Below are 23,330 nucleotides of genomic sequence, written 5' to 3'. Positions count from 1 at the left end.
ACAGTGTACAGTGCCGCAGCCCAGTACACACAGAATTCTACATCATATTTACATAGCATGAGGATATGACGCACTAACTAGACACATCACACCCCTATGCTACACAAAACACTCAATCTGAAAGAAAAAGCATGTCAATCAATACAGTACGACGAACCGTGATAAGGGATGGGGATTGGGAAAAAGGGGATGGGGAGGGGAAAATCACAGGCCCGAAGCTTTATTGAAAGACAAGACACATAAGGGGAGAGGGGGAGGAGGGGTTTAGTCCTCATCCTCGTCCTCCGGACCGTCCATGATGGAATAGTCTCTGAGCAGGCTGTGGATCAGCCTGCGGCAGTCCTGGATGGACATCCTCTCCCTCCTCAAGATGAACCGGTTCCTGGCGACCCAAACGGCATCCTTGAAGCAGTTCATAAGGCGCCAAGCCTCCTGGATGGCTCCGACGGTATGAACCCCAGGGAAGAGTCCGTAAAGCACAGAATGGTGCGATAGGCTCGCCCTGGGGACAGAGTTCCTCAGGTCATCCTCAAGTGCAGTCAATAGGCGCTGTGCAAATCCGCAGTCCCAAAAAGTGTGCAAAGATGTTTCCTCCACGAAGGGGCACCTTGGGCAGTACCGGGTCTTGCACAGGTTCCGGGCATGCATGAATGACCGGACGGGCAGTCCGCCCTGAATCGCCATCCACGACAAGTCCTTGTGCCCGTTGGTCAGCCTGTCAGACGACACATTTGTCCACACAGTCTCCAGCGTGTCCTGGTGAAGTCCTGTGATGTTCTCCACGTCATCCTTGGCTCTGATTAGCTTGTGGATAGTTTTGGGCTTCCACAAGTCGGGCTTGAGTCCCTCCAGTTGATGCTCCCCCACAAATCGAACGACGTCTCTGTAGAACCATGGCGTCGTCCAGTTGTAGGGGAAGGAGCTGTCCCACTTGTCCCAGCCGAGTCGCCTCCAAAGAGGAAGCAGGAAGAAGCGAGACATGGACCTGCCCGCGGAGCCATTCTTGACTTGCAAAGTCCGGCGGACACAATCACACACAAAAGAGGATCGCAGGAGGGTGGGGATATCTGGAACACCCTTCCCACCCTTGCGAGGCTCCTTGTACATGACGGCCCGCCTGACTCTGTCCATCTTGGATCCCCAGACAAAGTGAAACACTGTCCTGGTAATGGCCCTGCACACAGTGACGTGTGGGGGCCAGGCCTGCGCCGTGTACTGCAAGACGGGCAGGACCTCATTACGCAGGACGAGTGCCTTACCCTCACAAGTGAGGTGTCTGAGGCTCCAGAGTCCGATCCGTTGCTTCACCTTGGCCAAGCGTTCTTGCCAGGACTTGAGGGCCGCTCCTTCCTTCCCGAACCAGACTCCCAGCACCTTGAGGAAATCCGGTTGAATGTTGAAGGGGAAGGGGGCGGAGGAGGCCGGCTGCCAATCCCCGAAGAGCATGGCTTCCGACTTCCTGCAGTTGACTTTGGCCCCTGAAGCCCGGCCGAACCTCTCACACGTCTGGACGAGGGCGTCGACTGAACCACGATCAGCGCAGAAGACGGTGACATCGTCCATGTAGAGCGAGCACTTGACCTCGTGTCGTCCCGGACCCGGTGCGGTGATCCCTCTGATCTCTCCATTCTGCCGGATAGCCTCTGCGAAGAGTTCTATAACACAAACAAAAAGAAGAGGTGATAGAGGGCAGCCTTGTCTGACCCCAGAGAGGACAGGGAAGGGGTCAGTCTTCCAGCCGTTCACCAACACCGAGCTGTGGATATCAAAATACATCAGACGGACATACGAACAAAACATGTTACCCAGACCTAACCGGTGGAGAGCTCGGCCCATGAACTCGTGGGAAACCCGGTCGAAGGCCTTCTCCTGATCCAAGGAGACCAGGGCCGCGTGTGCGCGGCGGACCTTGATGTACTCGACCGTGTCCCGCACGAGAGCGAGGCTGTCTGCGATGCGACGTCCAGGGATGCCGCAGGTCTGGTCCGGGTGGATGATCCGTCCGATGACCGTCTTAAGTCGTGTCGCCATCGTCTTGGCCAGGATCTTGTAGTCCACGTTGAGCAGAGTGATGGGACGCCAATTCCTCAGGTCGCACCTCTCTCCCTTCCGCTTGTACAGGATCGTGACCATTCCTTCCCTCAAAGATGGAGGCATTCTACCCTCCACCACCATCTCCTCGTACAGGTCCAACAGGTCCGGACAGATGAGGTCTCCCAGCGCTACATAGAGCTCCGCTGGAAGACCATCACTGCCCGGGGTCCTGCCGGTCCTAAAGGATTTAGCGGCAGAGAGCAATTCGCCCACCATCAGAGGTTTGTCCAAGGCTGCCGTGCCTGCAGGATCAAGATGGTTAGTGATACCTGACAGGAACTTATCAGCAGCGTCGGGGTCGGTAGTCTTGTGGGAGTAGAGTTCGCTGTAGAAGTCGCTGACGACCCTCATCACGTCCTCCTTCCCACGTCGCATGTTTCCGCTCTCGTCTCGCAGCTCGTTCAGGGGCGTGTGACCGGCATGAAGTTTCCTGAAAAAGAATGAGTTACATTTCTCACCCTTCTCCAGATTCTCCACTTTGGAACGGAAGACGATTCGCTTGGACTCCTCCTCAAAGTGCCTTTTCAAGCTCTTCTTGGTCTCCTCCAGCTCCTCCCTCACGTCCCAGCCGCAGTGAAGAAGGTCCTGCAGCGACCGCAGCTCGCGCTGCAGCCCTCTGAAGTCCCTCCTCTTCTCACACGCCTGTTGTCGACCCTTGGCCTGAAAGAAACAGCGAAACTCAAGTTTAACATATTCCCACCAATCAGAGACTGTTTGGAAGCTACCCTTGTAGGACTGCCACATTGCGTAGGCTGCTCTCAGCTCCTCCACGACTTCATCCTGAGCCAGCAGAGCACAATTCAGCTTCCAGGAGCCGGGGCCGGACGGAAAACCGTCGCCGAGGACACCTTGTAAGTGAATGGCTCTGTGGTCGGAGAAGAAGCAGGAGACCATCGAGTGCCTACTCTGCCTGACTGCCCGAGAGGTGAACACAAAGTCAATCCTGGAGCGGAGTGAGCCATCGGGTCGGCTCCACGAATAGTTCGTGGAGCCTCTCCCCATGGAGCCCACCACGTCCTGAAGAGAGGCCTCGGTTACCATCTCGATGAGCAGCTTGGACATGATGTCCAACTTGGCAGATGTGCCAGAACTACGACCATCCTCCTCGATGGGGCCGTTGAAATCCCCGGCCATCACTAAGGTCCTGGTGGTGGCAAGCTGAAGCCGCAGGGTCTGGAAAAGCTCCAAACGCTCATTCTTCAGTGGGGACGCATACACGTTGATGAACCTGACAGGTTCTCCCGCCCAGTTGCCATCTACAACAAGAACCCTGCCGCAGATGAGCTCCTGGACGGACTCAAGCGTGAATGCGCCCCCCCTGATCAGAATTGCGACCCCCGCAGACTTGCAGTCACCCCCACCGGACCAGTAGGATGGACCGTGGGACCACTCCCTGGCCAGATGTTTGAAGGACCTAGAGGAGGGAAGGGAACATTCCTGCAACATATAAACATCACACAACTGGGAAGTAAGGAAGGCATAAATAGTCTGACGTCTGAACTTGTCCTTGATGCTCCTGACATTAATGGAAAATAAGTTAATATTAGCCATCATGTAGGGAAAAAAGAAAAAGTTAGCGCAGGCAATACACCTTAGTTACCACTCCGGTCGGGTGGTCCCTCGTCGGTGTTGACTGCTGGTGACGGGATCACCAGCAGGCCCTCTTCCTCCATCTGGTCAAGCAGCGCGGCCTCGATCTCGGCGACCACCAGTTCCTCCTCTTCTGGCTCGGCCACCAGGGTCTCAACCATGTGCTCCATCTCTTCTGGCTCAGGGAGGGTATCCTCCTTTTCGCCTACGAAATCCAGAATCTTCTTTTTGGAGGATTCAGTAGCAGGGCTGTCCTCCACCTTCCTCTTTCCCCGGGTTGGAACTGGGGAGACAAGAAGGGGAAAATCCTCCTCGGAATAGATAGCGGCGGGTGGAGGAAAGGTTAATTCCACCGCTACCATGGTCTGGGGAGGGAGAGTGGCTGCCGGGGCAGGGGAAAGGACACCTGCTGAGGAGTAGGGGAAGGAGTAAGAGGAAGTGGAATCCTCAGCAGGGGTGGCCGGGGTGGGGGGGGATTGGACGGGGGTGGCAGGGGGAGGGATCGAGAGAGGGGTGACAGAACTCTTACCCTCCTTTGACTTTTTCTTCTGCTTCGGAGCTGCTGGGACCGTCGCTGGGGCTTTGGCCACCGACTCCTTGACCGCTTTGGCCTTGGTCGTCTCGGCCTTGGCCGCTGGGGCCTTGGTCGTCGCGTCCTTGACCTTCACAGGCCTGGTCGTCGGGGCCTTGTCCTCCGTAGCTGGGGTCGTCGCAACCACCGATGCCCAGGATCTCTCACGCTTGGGGCAATCCTTGTACAGATGAGCCGCCAGCCCACACAGGTTGCAGGACGTCTTCTTCGGGCAGTCCTTCGAGCTGTGTCCCGTCACTCGACAAATCCTGCAGGCATCCTCCTTGCAGTCCTTCATCTCGTGGCCATTCTTGCCGCATCTCCTGCAGTTCTGCGGCATGTCCGGGTAATAGATGAGGCCGTAGGAGTTGCCCAGGGAGAATGTCGGGGGCAGGTGCCGAAGTCCGTCTGAGTACGCCAGGTCCCTGTGAAGTCTAACGGTCACCGACCACTTACCTGTCCAGAAGCCGAGTCCATTCAGGATGTGAGAGGGTTCCTTCACAACCAAACAGAAGCGTCTCAGGAAGGTACAGATGTCTTGGCCTGGGGTGTGCGGGTTGCGCATGGAGACCGTGATCCTCCTTTCGTCCCTCTGGATAGGGCAGCTACCTGTAAAGGCAGAGAAAGAATTATCCGGTCCTTTTGCGCTTACCATTTCCCAGAACCTCCTGCAGGTGTTCACAGTGGCGAAGGTGACGAAGAAGATCCCCGTCAAGAAGGTCTGGATGCTGAGGGTGTCCGACCTGGAGAAGCCTCGATCCAGCAGCATCTTCTGGCAGAACACGTCCGAGGACATGTCCGGCACCCTCCCATCCACTTCCTTCAGCTTCAGGGCCACCGTCTGCCGCATCCATGGCTCCAGGGCTGGAGCTTCGTGGCGGGGCTTCTGGGGTCCCTTCTGCTGGCCAGTCGTGGAGGCAGAGTCCTTGGGGTCAGAATCGGCTCCTGGCTGGGCCCTCCTGGCTGTCCCCTGCTCCAGGCTCTTCTTTTCGGCCTTCATCGCAGCGCTTGCCATGGCTTTCCTCCTGCAGTTACTTCTTGGAGCTGGATCTGGAACTCTTCCCGGAATGGGTGGAGCTATGCAGATTCTTCTCCAGTCGTGTTCTGGACAAATTCCCCGAAAGGTCTTTGTCTCGATGATTTTCTTCCTCGAAGATTCCACAGCCCGATTCTTCTCCGAGTCTTCGTCTTCTTCTGGATTCTTTAGAGCTTCTTCCTCCCACCGATATCCGCCTTCCTTCTCCGATGTCAGCTGGGCTCCGAAGCTCTTCTCCTTCCGAGTTCGATCGCTCTCGTCAAGTGTAGATCGTAGCTCTTGTGTTCTTAAAAGAACAGATACTACACTTGATCTTAGCCAAAAGGCCGAGAAGCGATAACCAGAATTGGTTTCAAACTACGGAGCCACCCAAGGATCCTGAAAAGTCCATTTGTGGAGATGAGCTCCTGGACTCCCGTTAAGAAGACATGTTGTCAACCTCTAGATCCCTTACATGCCTGCACTTTTCGGCTTGCTGCTGCTGCAATCCACGCGTTTTAGATCTGCATAACTCCACATCTTTAAACACAGCACCTTCACCCCCTGCTGTTCCCACCCGCCTCAACACCGTTGGAAGGGAGGAGAACCAATCTTAAGGCGGGGGGTGGGGTGGAACGAGCAGCTGTCTACCCTTAGCAGGAGGGCTCCTGATTACATACCTCTCCTGCTGCTGCTGCTGCTGGCTGTCCAGCAGCAGACTGAAGGTGGCTGCTGCTGTGCACAGGTATATAAAGGCTCAGAGCCTATTATGACACGCGCAGCCAGCGTTCCATTGCCACATTCCATCTACTGCAGGCAGGATACCTGGCTGGCTGAATGTCGCTGAGAAGCTCACAGAGACCGCCATAAGCAACAGTTTAACAGAATGCCACAGACTAATCAACCAAACTTTTTGGGTTGGGTTCTCTTTTATAGTCTGCAGGCATTAAATGAAAGAAGTCAGTGTTCCAGCAGAGGGAGACAACGTTTCAGAAAAGGCATTGTAGCAAACCAAAAAAGAAATTTTAAGCGCAGCAGAGTAACCAGCGCACATACCTGTTAGCTCAGGTGAGTTTAAAAGGCTGCTGTTGATAACAAGGGCATTTGCTAAATAGATGGTGTGTGTGCAACAATATACTGAAAGGTCAATTATATTGTGCAGCTTATCTCACCACCTGTAGTTATTTAGGTGAAAGCTCCAAAATGCTTGCCTAATATGTCTGTTTATCCAAAAGGAAGTAAAAAGGGAGAACTAGAAAGATAGCATTGCATCACATTACATGGCAATGCAATGCACAGTTGCTGAAGTTGAACCAAAATGAGCTTGTAATCTGGCTTCTGCAACTTTGAACATGAAAAATCCAATGAGGAGAAGAAAAGCAAAGCCAAAGAGTCCATCCCAAAATCCGACAAACAAGCAAAATGAACAAAAAACATTGAATTCAATTCTTTCTGATTTCAGAAACTGCATTAAAGAAGGGGTGCACCGGTCCTGGAGATACTGCAATACCAGGTCAATGCGTGGAGTGGACAGAGCAAGCTCTTTTTCCATCTCCCTGTTCTAAAAATCCATTTAATATATGGTCCCCAGATAGGGGACGTATCAGATATTAAACTGATAAGAACAGATTTTTTTTTTTTTTTTTAAACCATTCAGGTTAGTTTTATAGCAAATCAGTAGGATATACCAAAACTGTTGCAAAAAAAACTTCTCATCATCATGGCCATATTTATTAAGCATAAAGTAACCTAATATTACAGAAAGAAGAACATCTTATTAATATAAACCAAAAGATCACTGAAATTTTACAATATGCCTCCACTTTTTAAATTTCCACATTCCCTCGGCATCTGTTCCACCACCGCTACTACTATCCATCTTGTAAATCAAAAATAGCCTAGAAAGAATAATCCTAATACATTCATTTACTGTGATTGATTTCCTTTTAAATACACAAAGATTCCTCACATCCCACAAACTTTCTAACACACAAGCCATAATTAACCACAAAACTCTCTCCTTTACACGTCCACTTGCACCAATACCAAACATAACCACACGCCAATCCACAAAAGTCACTCCTGCCAAACTCCTACACAACCCCCCTACACATTTCCACACGTCTTGCGCAAAATCACAATTCCACATCAGATGCATAACCGTCTCACAACCATTACATCCATCTCTTGGACAAACATCCGACCTAATCAAACCTCTCTTCTTTTGAACGTCTCTCACTGGAAGAATATTGTGAAACGCCATCCACACTACATCCTTCTGTTTGTTGGACATCCCATACATACCCAACTTTCTCCAAGCATCCGCAACCTCATTCCCTCTCAAACCAACAATATTAGACTCGACCTCATTTGCACACAATTTCCTATACACCCTCTTAGTCATTCTAAACTCATCCACCGGCACACTCAGCAAATCATACTTCTTGACAAACTTCTCAATCACCTCATACCACACCGGACACTTAAAAGACACAGGCACTCTCGCATCCCTCTTTCTCCAACCTAACCCATACAACATCCATCCTGCAGAATAACTTGCCATACATGCACCCTTATTACCTTTACCCAACAATACCACAATCGTCTTAATATAATGGAGCCCTAAAAAAACCTCAACATTAGGAAATCCCAAACCACCATGCTGGCAGGCCTTATAAAGGCTTTCCCTCTTCAGCTTCTCCATCTTGCTGCACCAGAAAAAGGAAAAAATCATTTTCTCAACTCTCTTCACTTTCCTAAAAGGGGATGGAAAAATTATGGCCACAAAAAGCAGAATGGGTAAGATCACTGCTTTGATAACTAGAACTTTGCCCCGCAAAGAAAGATCTCTCATTCTCCAAAAATTCAATTTTCGCTCAACACGCATACCACACTCGTCCCAACTCTCATTTCCTTTCAGATCATCATTGAAAAATACCCCTAAAACCTTAATTGCACTCTCCTCATACTTAACACCTTCCATACGAATACTGTCATCTCCAAAGCATTTGAAACTACACTTAGTCCAGTTAACTCTAAAACCTGATGCACCACAGAAAAAATCCAAAAGCAACCTCACCCTACTCATTGAAGCCATACTTTCACTCACCATCACAACATCATCCATGTAACCTAACACCTTCACATGCTTACCACCACTCCCAGGCACTAACAATCCTCTCATCATTTTCTCACGTCTCACTAAACACAGCAAAGGCTCAATCACACATACAAACAAGACAGGGGACATAGGGCACCCCTGTCTTACACCAGACCTAATCATCACTTTGTCAGACAACCATCCATTCACTAAAAACTCACTTGACACATAATCATATAAAGACTTAACTCCATTCAGAAAAACCCTAGGGAAACCCATCCTCTCCAATACTTTAAACAGAAACACATGCGAAACTCTATCAAAAGCCTTTTCGAAATCAATTGCTAACACCATACACTTCTGCTTTCTAGTCTTACAATCCCCAAGCATATCCCTTAACAATAACAAATTATCACTTATACTCCGACCAGGCACGGCACACACTTGGTCATCCTCCACAACCCTACCAATCACCTCACGCATACGATTTGCTAACAATTTACTGTAGACCTTATAATCAGCGTTAAGCAATGATATGGGTCTCCAGTTCTCCAAACGCTTTTTCTCACCCTTCTTAAACACAAGAACCACTATACCCTCTTTCATACTGTCACACAAAACACCATTCATCCACATATACCTACAAACCTCAGTCAAGTCCTTACCCAAAAACTCCCAAGCTTTCACATACAGCTCCACAGGCAACCCATCCTTCCCAGGCGTCTTATTCTTTTTAGCACTCATAACAACATTCCTCACCTCATCCAAAATAACATCCTCACACAAAGCATCACATTCATCCGAACCAAGTCTCTTCTCCATACCACTCAATACATGCGACACAAGTCCAGGATCAATCCATTTCTCATCGTACAACTTACTATAGAAGCCATTCACCTCATTCAACACATTCTTCCCAACCACACTAGATCCATCTTCACCTACCACTTCACTCAAATCCAACTTCCTTCCATTCATTTTTTTAAAAAAGTACCTGGTGCACTTTTCATTCTTTTCCAAATGCTCTAACTTGGTACGGTAAATAATCTCTTTACCTTTTTCATCCAGAAGACATTTTAACTCATTCTTAGCAACCTCAAGCTGATCAGACATATCCATTCCTTTCCTAACACACCCACGCAACCAATCAATCCGTCTACTTAAGTCATTAAATCTATTACGATATCTGGCAGCTTTTTTGTAGCCCCATTTTTTAAAGAAAGTTTTTAACTGTAATTTCACCCAATCCCACCATTCAAGCACACTACCAAAATCACGCTTACGCCACCTCCAACTTGCATACCTTTTCTCCAACTCACTCATCACCTCCTCATCCTCCAACAACCTCGTATTCAATTTCCAAACCCCACCCCCAAACACCATGTCCCCATTCGCACTAAAAACTCCACGCAAACACTCATGATCAGAAAAAGGTACCTTATGTTGAACATAACTTGAACAAACCATATTTTTGGAAAATAACATCCTATCTATCCTCGATGAAATATTACCACGGTCAGCATAATATGTAGGCGGTGGTGGAATGCCATACTCAAGTATTGCAGCGTCTAAGAAAGAAAAATCAGAAATAAGTTGAGATAACTTTTTTCCCGTAATGTCCACATTACCTTCTGTGACACAATTACAGTCACCAACAAAAACTGTAGGAATTTTTCCAGGGAGAAAAAAAATCAATTTCTCAAGAAGAGCAAGCCGCTCCTCTTTTTTAGTAGGACAATATAAATTAATCATTCTAACCTTCCACCCCCTATAACTCAAAAAAACAATAATGCAGCGACCCACCTCCACAACCGTGTAACTATCAATAGTAATATTCTTATTACCAACTAAAATCCCCACACCATCATTTTTGTTAAAGCTGGACCCCGACCAAACATACTGGCCATAAGGCCAGTCCTTATCCCCTGGAGATTCAGTAATCCCACACTCTTGTAGACAATAGACATCTGCACTCAAACCCTTTAGATAATCCAGAACTGTTGTTCTTCGGGTAACAGATCTAATTTGCCTAACATTAAGGGACACAATGTCCCATCCAGAATGATGCGGCATAACTAAAGGGGATCACACATAACCTGAAAAAAAAAGAAAGAAAACATCAACTCAACCTTCATCAAGCAAAGCAAAGCTATTACCATCTGGCTGAATGCCAAATGTAACAATGTCAGGAGAAAATACATCTGACGGGTAAGCACGAGAGTCCACCGGGCTATCACACACGGCAGCAATGGATGAACACTCAGTCCTTGGCTTCTTCTTGACCACATCAGGATCCTCCTCATCAGAGAAACGGACAGCAGACAAGTCCCCTTGGCCACCGCCCCCGATCTCCTCTGAAGCAGTATTGCACCAAGATATGACAGGAGAATTGGACAAGTCCATTTCCCCCTCACCACGGACACCAAACTGGGGAGGGAAAGGTGACATCACCTCTGGAATCACCATGTCAAAGCCTCCTGACGCAGGAGGCTGAAGCTGGGCATCTTCAAATATGTCGTCCATCTGAGTGCCATCCTCTTCCTCTTGGGGAGCAGTTGCCTCCCCGACATCCGGAAGGGGACCTTGTGGAACCCTAGTAGAAGTCGAAGGAACAGCAGGCCCCTCCGCGACCACTTGAGCAAAAGACTTAGGAGTGGTTCTAGCTTGACACTGCCTAAGAACATGCCCCTCCTCACCACAAGCATCACACTTTACCTGGTTCTTGCAGTCTTTCGCCATATGACCAGACGTGTTACACCTCCTGCAGGTTGGCGGATACCTGCAGGACTCCTGGACATGACCATACTTGTTACATCTTCTGCAGAAAAAAGGAGCATCAGGAAAGTACAAGAAACCAGTGTCTCTCCCAATAGAGAAACTCATAGGAGGATAATGTATGCCCCCTGGCCCCTCGGGGTCTGTAGCAAAACGAACAAAGTACTTGTATTTGCCAGTCCACAAGCCTTCTTCATTCGAGATCTTGTGGGAAAAATGCACATAAGTACAATGCCTCCTCAAGAATACAGTAATGTCCTCCTGGGGGATAAAGGGATTGTGCATAAACACAACAACAGGAACATCCCCCTTTGAATAGAGGACAGTAAAAGTGAGTCCATCTAGGAGGGAGTTCTCAGTATGGCCTTTCAAGGTTCTATAAAGATTTTGGCAAGCAGCCATAGTAGAAAGAACCAGCACATACCTTCGATGACTTCTAAATTCCTGCAGGCAAAGAATGTCCGACTTCTTAATCTTCAATGCTTCATAGAAGATGGCATTCACCAGGTAGGACATGGAAAAATGTCCCTTCTTCTCCTCGGAAATCTCAATGCGAAATCCATTCTTGACCCGGGGGTCCCCGGTCCCAGCAAATTTCAGCTTGACTCCCATAGTCAGCCACGGAAATCGCCTTCCCGTTTCCTCCTAACTCTCCCCCTATAGCAGCATCCAGCTTAAGCCACCGGAGTGGCGATGCTGGAAGGCCGAGGGCTAGCACTCAAGGAACCTGATGTCCAGACACTTGATCTGAGCCAAAAGGCCGAGAAGCGATAACCAGAATTGGTTTCAAACTACGGAGCCACCCAAGGATCCTGAAAAGTCCATTTGTAGAGATGAGCTCCTGGACTCCCGTTAAGAAGACATGTTGTCAACCTCTAGATCCCTTACATGCCTGCACTTTTCGGCTTGCTGCTGCTGCAATCCACGCGTTTTAGATCTGCATAACTCCACCTCTTTAAACACAGCACCTTCACCCCCTGCTGTTCCCACCCGCCTCAACACCGTTGGAAGGGAGGAGAACCAATTAAGGCGGGGGGTGGGGTGGAACGAGCAGCTGTCTACCCTTAGCAGGAGGGCTCCTGATTACATACCTCTCCTGCTGCTGCTGCTGCTGGCTGTCCAGCAGCAGACTGAAGGTGGCTGCTGCTGTGCACAGGTATATAAAGGCTCAGAGCCTATTATGACACGCGCAGCCAGCGTTCCATTGCCACATTCCATCTACTGCAGGCAGGATACCTGGCTGGCTGAATGTCGCTGAGAAGCTCACAGAGACCGCCATAAGCAACAGTTTAACAGAATGCCACAGACTAATCAACCAAACTTTTTGGGTTGGGTTCTCTTTTATAGTCTGCAGGCATTAAATGAAAGAAGTCAGTGTTCCAGCAGAGGGAGACAACGTTTCAGAAAAGGCATTGTAGCAAACCAAAAAAGAAATTTTAAGCGCAGCAGAGTAACCAGCGCACATACCTGTTAGCTCAGGTGAGTTTAAAAGGCTGCTGTTGATAACAAGGGCATTTGCTAAATAGATGGTGTGTGTGCAACAATATACTGAAAGGTCAATTATATTGTGCAGCTTATCTCACCACCTGTAGTTATTTAGGTGAAAGCTCCAAAATGCTTGCCTAATATGTCTGTTTATCCAAAAGGAAGTAAAAAGGGAGAGCTAGAAAGATAGCATTGCATCACATTACATGGCAATGCAATGCACAGTTGCTGAAGTTGAACCAAAATGAGCTTGTAATCTGGCTTCTGCAACTTTGAACATGAAAAATCCAATGAGGAGAAGAAAAGCAAAGCCAAAGAGTCCATCCCAAAATCCGACAAACAAGCAAAATGAACAAAAAACATTGAATTCAATTCTTTCTGATTTTAGAAACTGCATTAAAGAAGGGGTGCACCGGTCCTGGAGATACTGCAATACCAGGTCAATGCGTGGAGTGGACAGAGCAAGCTCTTTTTCCATCTCCCTGTTCTAAAAATCCATTTAATATATGGTCCCCAGATAGGGGACGTATCAGATATTAAACTGATAAGAACAGATACTACACTTGATCTTAGCCAAAAGGCCGAGAAGCGATAACCAGAATTGGTTTCAAACTACGGAGCCACCCAAGGATCCTGAAAAGTCCATTTGTGGAGATGAGCTCCTGGACTCCCGTTAAGAAGACATGTTGTCAACCTCTAGATCCCTTACATGCCTGCACTTTTCGGCTTGCTGCTGCTGCAATCCACGCGTTTTAGATCTGCATAACTCCACCTCTTTAAACACAGCACCTTCACCCCCTGCTGTTCCCACCCGCCTCAACACCGTTGGAAGGGAGGAGAACCAATTAAGGCGGGGGGTGGGGTGGAACGAGCAGCTGTCTACCCTTAGCAGGAGGGCTCCTGATTACATACCTCTCCTGCTGCTGCTGCTGCTGGCTGTCCAGCAGCAGACTGAAGGTGGCTGCTGCTGTGCACAGGTATATAAAGGCTCAGAGCCTATTATGACACGCGCAGCCAGCGTTCCATTGCCACATTCCATCTACTGCAGGCAGGATACCTGGCTGGCTGAATGTCGCTGAGAAGCTCACAGAGACCGCCATAAGCAACAGTTTAACAGAATGCCACAGACTAATCAACCAAACTTTTTGGGTTGGGTTCTCTTTTATAGTCTGCAGGCATTAAATGAAAGAAGTCAGTGTTCCAGCAGAGGGAGACAACGTTTCAGAAAAGGCATTGTAGCAAACCAAAAAAGAAATTTTAAGCGCAGCAGAGTAACCAGCGCACATACCTGTTAGCTCAGGTGAGTTTAAAAGGCTGCTGTTGATAACTAGAGATGAGCGGTGTTCGACTAGAACTGTTCGCCAATCTCAAATTCGAGCTGTTTTGGGCGGTGTTCGAGTTGTTCGACGAACCCGAACGATTTGCAAAAAATTCGGCTGTTCGAGGTTATGTTCGATAACTGTTCGTGCACCAAAAGCGTGTCCTGCATGTCTGGCGCTATTTAGAGCACCAATCATGCAGGGATTGTCTGCCACTCACTGTAATGCCACAGCCATGGTGGTTGTGGCATTACAGTGATTGCCCAAATCGATGGGAACAGTGCCAACAGTGAAACATGAAAAGCCGGCAATTCAGCAGCGGCATACACCGGTACCCGACAATTTAGAACCGAAAGAATAGAGCTTCACACATAGATTAGATAGATATAAACATGTCAGCCACATATATACGAAGTACAGTGAAAGTGCTGCTTACTGTACTTGTCATTTAGCGTAAAGGATTTATCAAAAAAAATAATAGTGTTTTCATGGACCGTCTCTTTAAGAAAGCCGGACGGCAATTCAGCATCTGTACCCGACAATTTATAACAGACAGAATAGAGCTTCACACATAGATTAGATAGATAGAAACATGTCAGTCACATATATATGAAGTACAGTGATAGTGTTGGTTACTGTACTTGTCATTTAGCGTAAAGGATTTATCAAAAAAAATAATAGTGTTTTCATGCACTGTCTCTTTAAAAAAGCCGGCCGGCAATTCAGCAGCGGTACCCGACAATTTAGAATAGAAAGAATAGAGAATCACACATAGATTAGATAGATAGAAACATGTCAGTCACATATATATGAAGTACAGTGACAGTGTTGGTTACTGTACTTGTCATTTAGTATTAAAACAAAGGATTTATTATTAAAAAAATTGGCGTGGGGTTCCCCTTAATTTTAGGCTCTAGCGGAGGTTAAGCAGACGGCTGGGGCAGATGTTTGAAGCCTGGGAAGGGGGTAATACCCACGGAGCTTCCCAGGCTACTAATATCAGCCCCCAGCTGAATACATAGCCTTTACTAGCTATTAAAATGGGGGACCCCCCCAAAAAAATGACGTGGGGTCCCCCCTAATTTAATAGCTAGCAAAGGCTAGGCAGACAGCTGGGGGCTGATATTAATAGCCCGGGAAGGGAGCCATGAATATTGGCCCCCTCCCAGGCTAGAAACACCAGCCGTCAGCCGCCCCAGAAATGGCGCATTCATAGGATGCGCCAATTCTGGCACTTAGCCTCGCTCTTCCACGCTGCCCTGGTGCGGTGGCAGGGGGTAATAGGGCTGGGGTTGATGTCAGCTTATAATGCCAGCTGACATCAAGCCCAGGTTAGTAATGGAGAGGCGTCTATAAGACACCCCCATTACTAACCCCATAGTCAAAGTTAAAAAAAACACAAACACCCAGAATAAAGTCCTTTAATTGAAATAAAGACACAATCCTTTATTGTTCTAAATTAAACCATACTTACCGTCACGCCCATTCCAGCTGAAGCCAACGATCTCCTGCAATAAAAGAAAAATAATAAAGCAACCTCATCCTTACCTTTCCATGGTTCCCACGACAGCTTCAGCTCTGCTACATCGAGATGACAGGCTGGACCGCAGCAGAACGCTGCCATCCAGCCTGTCATCCCGCAGACACTGAGAAGCGCAGGCTTGCTTGCGCTGCTCAGCGTCTCTCTGTGACGACATCCAGATGAGCCGAGTTCATGTCCAATGAACTCGGCTCACCTCATGCACGTCACTGACAGCGTGGGAAAATTCTCACGCTGAAGCGGTGAGTGCAGGAGAATTCTCCCACGCTGTCAGTGACTTGCATAAGGTGAGCTCATGTCCAATGAACTCAGCTCACCTCCTGCACGTCACTGACAGCGTGGGAGAATTCTCCTGCACTCAGCGCTTCAGCGTGAGAATTCTCCCACGCTGAAGCGCTGAGTGCAGGAGAATTTTCCCACGCTGTCAGTGACGTGCATAAGGTGAGCTCATGTCCAATGAACTCAGCTCACCTCCTGCACCTCACTGACAGCGTGGGAGAATTCTCCTGCACTCAGCGCTTCAGTGTGAGAATTCTCCCACGCTGAAGCGCTGAGTGCAGGAGAATTTTCCCACGCTGTCAGTGACGTGCATGAGGTGAGCCGAGTTCATTGGACATTAACTCGGCTCATCTGGATGCCCTCACAGAGAGACACTGTGGAGCGCAAGCAAGCCTGCGCTTCTCAGTGTCTGCGGGATGACAGGCTGGATGGCAGCGTTCTGCTGCGGTCCAGCCTGTCATCTCGATGTAGCAGAGCTGAAGCTGTCGTGGGAACCATGGAAAGGTAAGGATGAGGTTGCTTTATTATTTTTCTTTTATTGCAGGAGATCGTTGGCTTCAGCTGGAATGGGCGTGATGGTAAGTATGGTTTAATTTAGAACAATAAAGAATTGTGTGTTTATTTCAATTAAAGGACTTTTTTCTGGGTGTTGTGTTTTTTTTAAATACTTTACTAGAAATTCATGGTGGTCATGTCTAATATTGGCGTGACCCCATGAATTTCGGGCTTAGGGCCAGCTGATAATGCCAAGCTGGCCCTAACCCCTTTATTACCCAGTGAGCCACCGCATCAGGGCCCTGGATGAGTTGGGTACAGCGCCAGAAGATGGCGCTTCTATGAACGCGCCATTTTCCGGGGTGGCTGCGGACTGCAATTTGCAGCGGGGGTGGCCCAGAAAGCTTGGGCCTCCCTGCGCTGCGGATTCCAGCCCCCAGCTGCCTAGTTGTACCTGGCTGGACACAAAAACAGGGCGAAGCCCCACGTCAATTTTCTTTAAATTATTTCATGAAATAATTAAGAAAAAAAGGGCTTCCCTATATTGTTGTGTCCGGCCAGGTACAAATAGGCAGCTGGTGGTTGGGGGCAGCCCGTTCCTGCCTGCTGTACCTGGCTGGACACAAATATAGTGCGAAGCCCCATGTCAATTTTTTTTAAATTATTTCATGAATTTCCTGAAATAATTTAAAAAAATTGAAGTGGGGCTTCGCACTATATTTGTGTCCAGCCAGGTACAGCAGGCAGGAACGGGCTGCCCCCAACCACCAGCTGCCTATTTGTACCTGGCCGGACACAACAATATAGGGAAGCCCTTTTTTTCTTAATTATTTCATGAATTTCATGAAATAATTAAAAAAAATTGAAGTGGGGCTTCGCACTATATTTGTGTCCAGCCAGGTACAGCAGGCAGGAACGGGCTGCCCCCAACCACCAGCTGCCTATTTGTACCTGGCCGGACACAACAATATAGGGAAGGCCTTTTTTGCTTAATTATTTCATGAAATTCATGAAATAATTAAAAAAAAAGTACGTGGGGCTTCGCCCTATTTTTGTGTCCAGCCAGGTACAACTAGGCAGCTGGGGGCTGGAATCTGCAGCGCAGGGAGGCCCAAGCTTTCTGGGCCCCCCCCGCTACAAATTGCAGTCCGCAGCCACCCCGGAAAATGGCGCGTTCATAGAAGCGCCATCTTCTGGCGCTGTACCCAACTCATCCAGGGCCCTGGTGCGGTGGCTCACTGGGTAATAAAGGGGTTAGGGCCAGCTTGGTATTATCAGCTGGCCCCAAGCCCAAAATTCATGGGGTCACGCCAGTATTAGACATGACCGCCATGAATTTCTAGTAAAGTATTTAAAAAAAACACAACACCCAGAATAAAGTCCTTTAATTGAAATAAAGACACAATTCTTTATTGTTCTGAATTAAACCATACTTACCATCACGCCCATTCCAGCTGAAGCCAACGATCTCCTGCAATAAAAGAAAAATAATAAACCAACCTCATCCTTACCTTTCCATGGTTCCCACGACAGCTTCAGCTCTGCTACATCGAGATGACTGGCTGGACCGCAGCAGAACGCTGCCATCCAGTCTGTCATCCCGCAGACACTGAGAAGCGCAGGCATGCTTGCGCTCCTCACTGTCTCGCTGTGACGGCATCCAGATGAGCCGAGGTCATGTCCAATGAACTCGGCTCACCTCATGCACGTCACTGACAGCGTGGGAAAATTCTCACGCTGAAGTGCTGAGTGCAGGAGAATTCTCCCACGCTGTCAGTGATGTGCATGAGGTGAGCTCATGTCCAATGAACTCAGCTCACCTCCTGCACGTCACTGACAGCGTGGGAAAATTCTCCTGCAATCAGCGCTTCAGCGTGAGAATTTTCCCACGCTGTCAGTGACGTGCATGAGGTGAGCCGAGTTCATTGGACATGAACTCGGCTCATCTGGATGTCGTCACAGAGAGACGCTGAGCAGCGCAAGCAAGCCTGCGCTTCTCAGTGTCTGCGGGATGACAGGCTGGATGGCGGCGTTCTGCTGCGGTCCAGCCTGTCATCTCGATGTAGCAGAGCTGGAGCTGTCGTGGGAACCATGGAAAGGTAAGGATGAGGTTGCTTTATTATTTTTCTTTTATTGCAGGAGATCGTTGGCTTCAGCTGGAATGGGCGTGATGGTAGGTATGGTTTAATTTAGAACAATAAAGGATTGTGTCTTTATTTCAATTAAAGGACTTTATTCTGGGTGTTTGTGTTTTTTTTAACTTTGACTATGGGGTTAGTAATGGGGGTGTCTTATAGACGCCTCTCCATTACTAACCTGGGCTTGATGTCAGCTGGCATTATAAGCTGACATCAACCCCAACCCTATTACCCCCTGCCACCGCACCAGGGCAGCGTGGAAGAGCGAGGCTAAGTGCCAGAATTGGCGCATCCTATGAATGCGCCATTTCTGGGGCGGCTGACGGCTGGTGTTTCTAGCCTGGGAGGGGGCCAATATTCATGGCTCCCTTCCTGGGCTATTAATATCAGCCCCCAGCTGTCTGCCTAGCCTTTGCTAGCTATTAAATTAGGGGGGACCCCACGTCATTTTTTTGGGGGGGTCCCCCATTTTAATAGCTAGTAAAGGCTATGTATTCAGCTGGGGGCTGATATTAGTAGCCTGGGAAGCTCCGTGGGTATTACCCCCTTCCCAGGCTTCAAACATCTGCCCCAGCCGTCTGCTTAACCTCCGCTAGAGCCTAAAATTAAGGGGAACCCCACGCCAATTTTTTTAATAATAAATCCTTTATTTTAATACTAAATGACAAGTACAGTAACCAACACTATCACTGTACTTCATATATATGTGACTGACATGTTTCTATCTATCTAATCTATGTGTGATGCTCTATCTTTCTGTTCTAAATTGTCGGGTACCGCTGCTGAATTGCCGGCCGGCTTTTTTAAAGAGACAGTGCATGAAAACACTATTATTTTTTTAAATAAATCCTTTACACTAAATGACAAGTACAGTAAGCAACACTATCACTGTACTTATTATATATGTGACTGACATGTTTCTATCTATCTAATCTATGTGTGAAGCTCTATTCTTTCTGTTCTAAATTGTCGGGTACCGCTGCTGAATTGCCGGCCGGTTTTTTTAAAGAGACGGTGCACGAAAACACTAATATTTTTTTTAATAAATCCTTTACACTAAATGACAAATGCAGTAACCAACACTGTCACTGTGCTTCTTATATGTGTGACTGACATGTTTCTATCTATCTAATCTATGTGTGAGGCTCTATTCCTTCTTGTCTAAATTGTCGGGTACCGGTGTATGCCGCTGCTGAATTTGCCGGCCGGCTTTTTTAAACAGAGTGTCTTCTGAGCAGTTTGTCAGCTTTTGGACACCTTTGCAGGTGTTTTCTATGTGTTTCTATGTGTTTTTGTTTGCCTGCCATTGGTTTTAACGGTGTTCGACGGTGTTCTAAGGTGTTCGACGAACAGTTCGACGAACAGTTCCTCGAACATCCCGGTGTTCGACGAACCGAACCGAACCCGAACACTACGGGGGTGGCTCAACACTAGTCTATACTCATGCCGTGAGATACATATTTGTAAGCACAGGTCCTGCTCCATAACAGTCCATTGGAGCACCTCTCCTCCAGGTAAATTGAATAGTCTCTGATCTGTCTAGTAAGTTCTTCCATTAATACCTTTTATTTTGTGTAACTGTATATGTATTGTACTGTCCCTCTTTGTAAAATCCTTTGTATATTTTTTCATAAACCCTGCCTCCTTTTGGATTAAATATAAAATGTATTAGTCCTGTTTCTTCTGTTCTGTAATCGTTCCTCCCCCGAAGCCATACGCTACCAGAAAGCAGGAGTCCGATCAGGCCTGTATTTAGAACTGATCGGTGGTGGCAGTGAATACTATTAATTGGGTTATCGTGAAGCTGGCAATGATCGTATGGGGGCATATACACATTCAATGCGTTGAAATTCGGAGGCGTGTACGCCATACGCTCACGGCTTGCTTGCCAGTAACTACATAGTGAGTAATCAGGATAGTCTGTGTGTGCAAATCCCTGACAAATTGGTGGCAGCGGTGGGATATTGTAAGATCTCGCCGATGCCTTCCCCCATAGTTCACTATCCAGCTACATCTAATTTTCCTACTTGTCAACTGGGCATTCTGCATATGGGCTGCTTAGATTGCCCTCTTTTGTCCTATTGCAGAAGAGGAGGTGAGAGGGGTGAAGGAATGCTCCTTTACTAGTGGCTTCAGAAATTGCAATATTTTCTATGACACGGTGCAATACCACATTATTATGCTATATAGTGAAAATACCAGTTTCCTTCAAAGCTCTGATTCAGATCAGTTCAAATATAGTCGAGACAGGGACCTTCAGCATGCCACCAGCTTTCATTTTAACTCATCGGCCTCATCCCAGAGCGCCAATGGGAGCCAGCGGCATTTAAATGGTTAAGAGCTGCGGCCGAAACGAAGCTCTGACTGCGACTGTTAGAGATAAAATGTCAGCTATATAGAAAGGGTTGTCCACTACTCAAACAGCTCTCAATCACAATATTTCCTACATATAAAACAGCTATAATCACCTTTTGTGCTGTTGCTGTTCTACCCAAGTCTGCGCTTAGTCTCCCAGGACTCGAGTGACCTCATATCACGCAGTCAGTAGCCATTTCACTCTCACTTCCTTCAGACGAAAGGGACACCCTAAAGAAGTGTAATCTGCTGCTGCTCTCTGGCTGTCAGTTCTGTTCAAAGGATGAGAGAGTGATGCAGTTGTAGCGCCCAGAGGGTTCGGTCGCTACAGGGGTATTGCACCTTAACCAGAGGTGTGATATTCCACTCCCAGGTAAGGATGGAGTATGGACCAAGGCTCAGTTAGCTGCATACACACACTCCTCATTTCCGGGGGACAGTTCGCAGATGCTCCCATTTATTGCAGGCACAACTGACCATGTCCCTGGCTGGAGTGGGGAGGGGGGAGAGAACCCGGTGATGCAGGAGCAGAAGGGGACGGTTTCTGGAGCATAGGAAGGAGCTCATTGGTTGCAGGTCACCTGAGCTCAGACACAGTGAAGCAGATAAAAGGTGGGGGCCATCTTAGGAGAGTGTTCAGTCGGTTAGTTCAGAGAGGGAAGAAGTTCAGCCAGAGAGGGCTGACAGGGAGCTGAGGCTCAGCTTGGGCTCAGCTCCACGAGGCAGGCCTAGAGAAGAGGCCGGGGCCAGGAAGGAGAAGAGGAGAAGGAGAAGGAAGGTGGAGAGAAAGAGGAGTAGAAAGGCTCCAGAAACAAGAAGGCAGAAGGGACCCTGAGAGAGAGAACTACATAACCGGACACTGGGATCCGAGGCTGTCAGGGTTGCAAGCCCGGCAGCAGATAACCTACCTGCGAGGGATTTTAGATCCCTGGGCCTGAGAAGCCTAGAGGCTCCGCCACACAGAGGGACTGGTACAGCACAGAGAAGCAACAGGTACCTAAGGCCCGAGTTGCAAGCCATACAGGCGTAGTACACGGCCAGCTCAGGGACGTGGGCTATCACACCACTAAAGGGGGAGATAGTCAGCAAGGGCAGAGAGAACGGTAGGCCTACCCACTCACCCTGACCAGTGGGGCTCGCCTGAATGTTCTCAGACACCCAGGCCCATTCCTACCCTGTACTCCTGTTGGGTCATAAGTACCACCTACAATAAAGACCCTGGACTGTTTGAAGTAGACTCTGGACCTTTATTATTGCGGCCTGCACCATCACCCCCAGCATCCTATTACCTGCTCTGAGGCTACACTCTTCCCGTGGGGAGTTATCCTATCCCTGTGCTGCATATCTACATCAGCCTCAGCGGTCTGCCTTGCAGCGGCGGTCCTCCCTGACCGCAATCCACAGGTGGCGTAGTCTGACATTCAAAACCCTACAAATAGATTGTCACAACATTTGGTCTGACCACCCTGAGCCACGGGATCAGGTTGCCACTACTACCCCCATCATCACACTGAAGCCCGGTTCCAAGTGCCCCACGGCCCAGGGGGTGAGTCACAGTCACTGATTGGCTGCAGGGATCCTATGATTAGTCATGCATGTGACTCGCCCCCTGAGCCGTGGGGTACCCGGAACTAGGCCTTCTAGTGTATGGTGCTGATGGGGGTAGTAGTGGCAACCCGATCCCGTGGCTCAGGGTGGTCAGACCAAATGCTGTGGCAGTCTATTTATAGTTTTGTGAATGTCCAACTACGCCACCCGTGGATTGCGGTCAGAGATAACCGCCGCTGCGAGGCAGACCGCTGAGGCTGGTATTAGTGTGCAGCACAGGGATAGGATAACTCCCCATGGGAAAAGTGTAGCCTCAGGGCAGTGAAAGTGAATGCTGGGGGTGATGGTGCAGGCGCAGCATAAATCACACAGAGTCCAATGATTCAGTCCAGGGTGTTTTACTCACAGTTGATATCCAAGTCACTTCTGTCAGCAAGGACTGCCCGAGCCGTGCTGTGTCCACCAGGTGAGGAGCTCGGTCAACCCCCAGGCAATTCAGGAGTATGGCACAGGACCCCCTTCTGTCCTTTCTCTGGCCTCTCGTGCCCCACCAGTGTCCTGACTTCTGTCCGGCTACCGCGGACCGTGTCGGGTAAGCATTGGCCTTCACTTCCCGCTATCCTATATGGTGCCTCCCTAGCAGGTTTAGCGGGGGGTCACACCAATAAATGGTCACAACCTCCGGTTCTTGGCTGAGGGTAGATTCGCCTCCACCAACTTAGGGATCCGGTACCTTTCCACGGCCTGACCCTTTCACCCGGTATAATGGGGTTTGCAATGGTTGCTGGCCGTTCTGCACTCTTAGGATCCCTCCTGCCTTCTTGTTTCTGGAGCCCTTCCACTCCTCTGTCTCTTCTCCTTCCTTCCTTCTTCTCTTCTTCTCTCTGGCCCCGGCCTTCTCTCTAGGCCTGCCTCATGGAGCTGAGCTCAGGCTGAGCTGCTGCTCCCTGTCAGCTCTCTCTCTTACTACTCCTACTATTCTCCTAGACTTGAGATGGCTCCCACCTTATATCTGCTTCTCTGTGC

At 48.7% G+C, this 23,330-nt stretch overlaps 1 non-coding gene and 2 pseudogenes across 1 annotated transcript; all 3 read right to left on the bottom strand.

The window, feature by feature from the left end:
- Window positions 1-5,551: 5,551 nt before the first annotated feature.
- Window positions 5,552-5,629, bottom strand: LOC141222078 (U2 spliceosomal RNA; annotated as a pseudogene).
- Window positions 5,630-6,746: 1,117 nt separating this feature from the next.
- On the bottom strand, window positions 6,747-6,923 carry LOC141222060 (U2 spliceosomal RNA; annotated as a pseudogene).
- Window positions 6,924-13,032: 6,109 nt separating this feature from the next.
- On the bottom strand, window positions 13,033-13,223 carry LOC141221909 (U2 spliceosomal RNA). The gene has a single exon (XR_012289825.1). It is a non-coding gene; the product is annotated as a U2 spliceosomal RNA (small nuclear RNA).
- Between the last annotated feature and the right edge of the window lie 10,107 nt (window positions 13,224-23,330).

Source organism: Phyllobates terribilis, unplaced genomic scaffold (genome assembly GCF_046119375.1).
Source record: "Phyllobates terribilis strain yellow unplaced genomic scaffold, ASM4611937v1 Scaffold_341__1_contigs__length_2033592, whole genome shotgun sequence".
Taxonomy (NCBI): Eukaryota; Metazoa; Chordata; class Amphibia; order Anura; family Dendrobatidae; genus Phyllobates; species Phyllobates terribilis.
The sequence above is the reverse complement of the archived record's forward strand: the minus strand, read 5'-3'. Positions and strand labels throughout refer to the sequence as shown.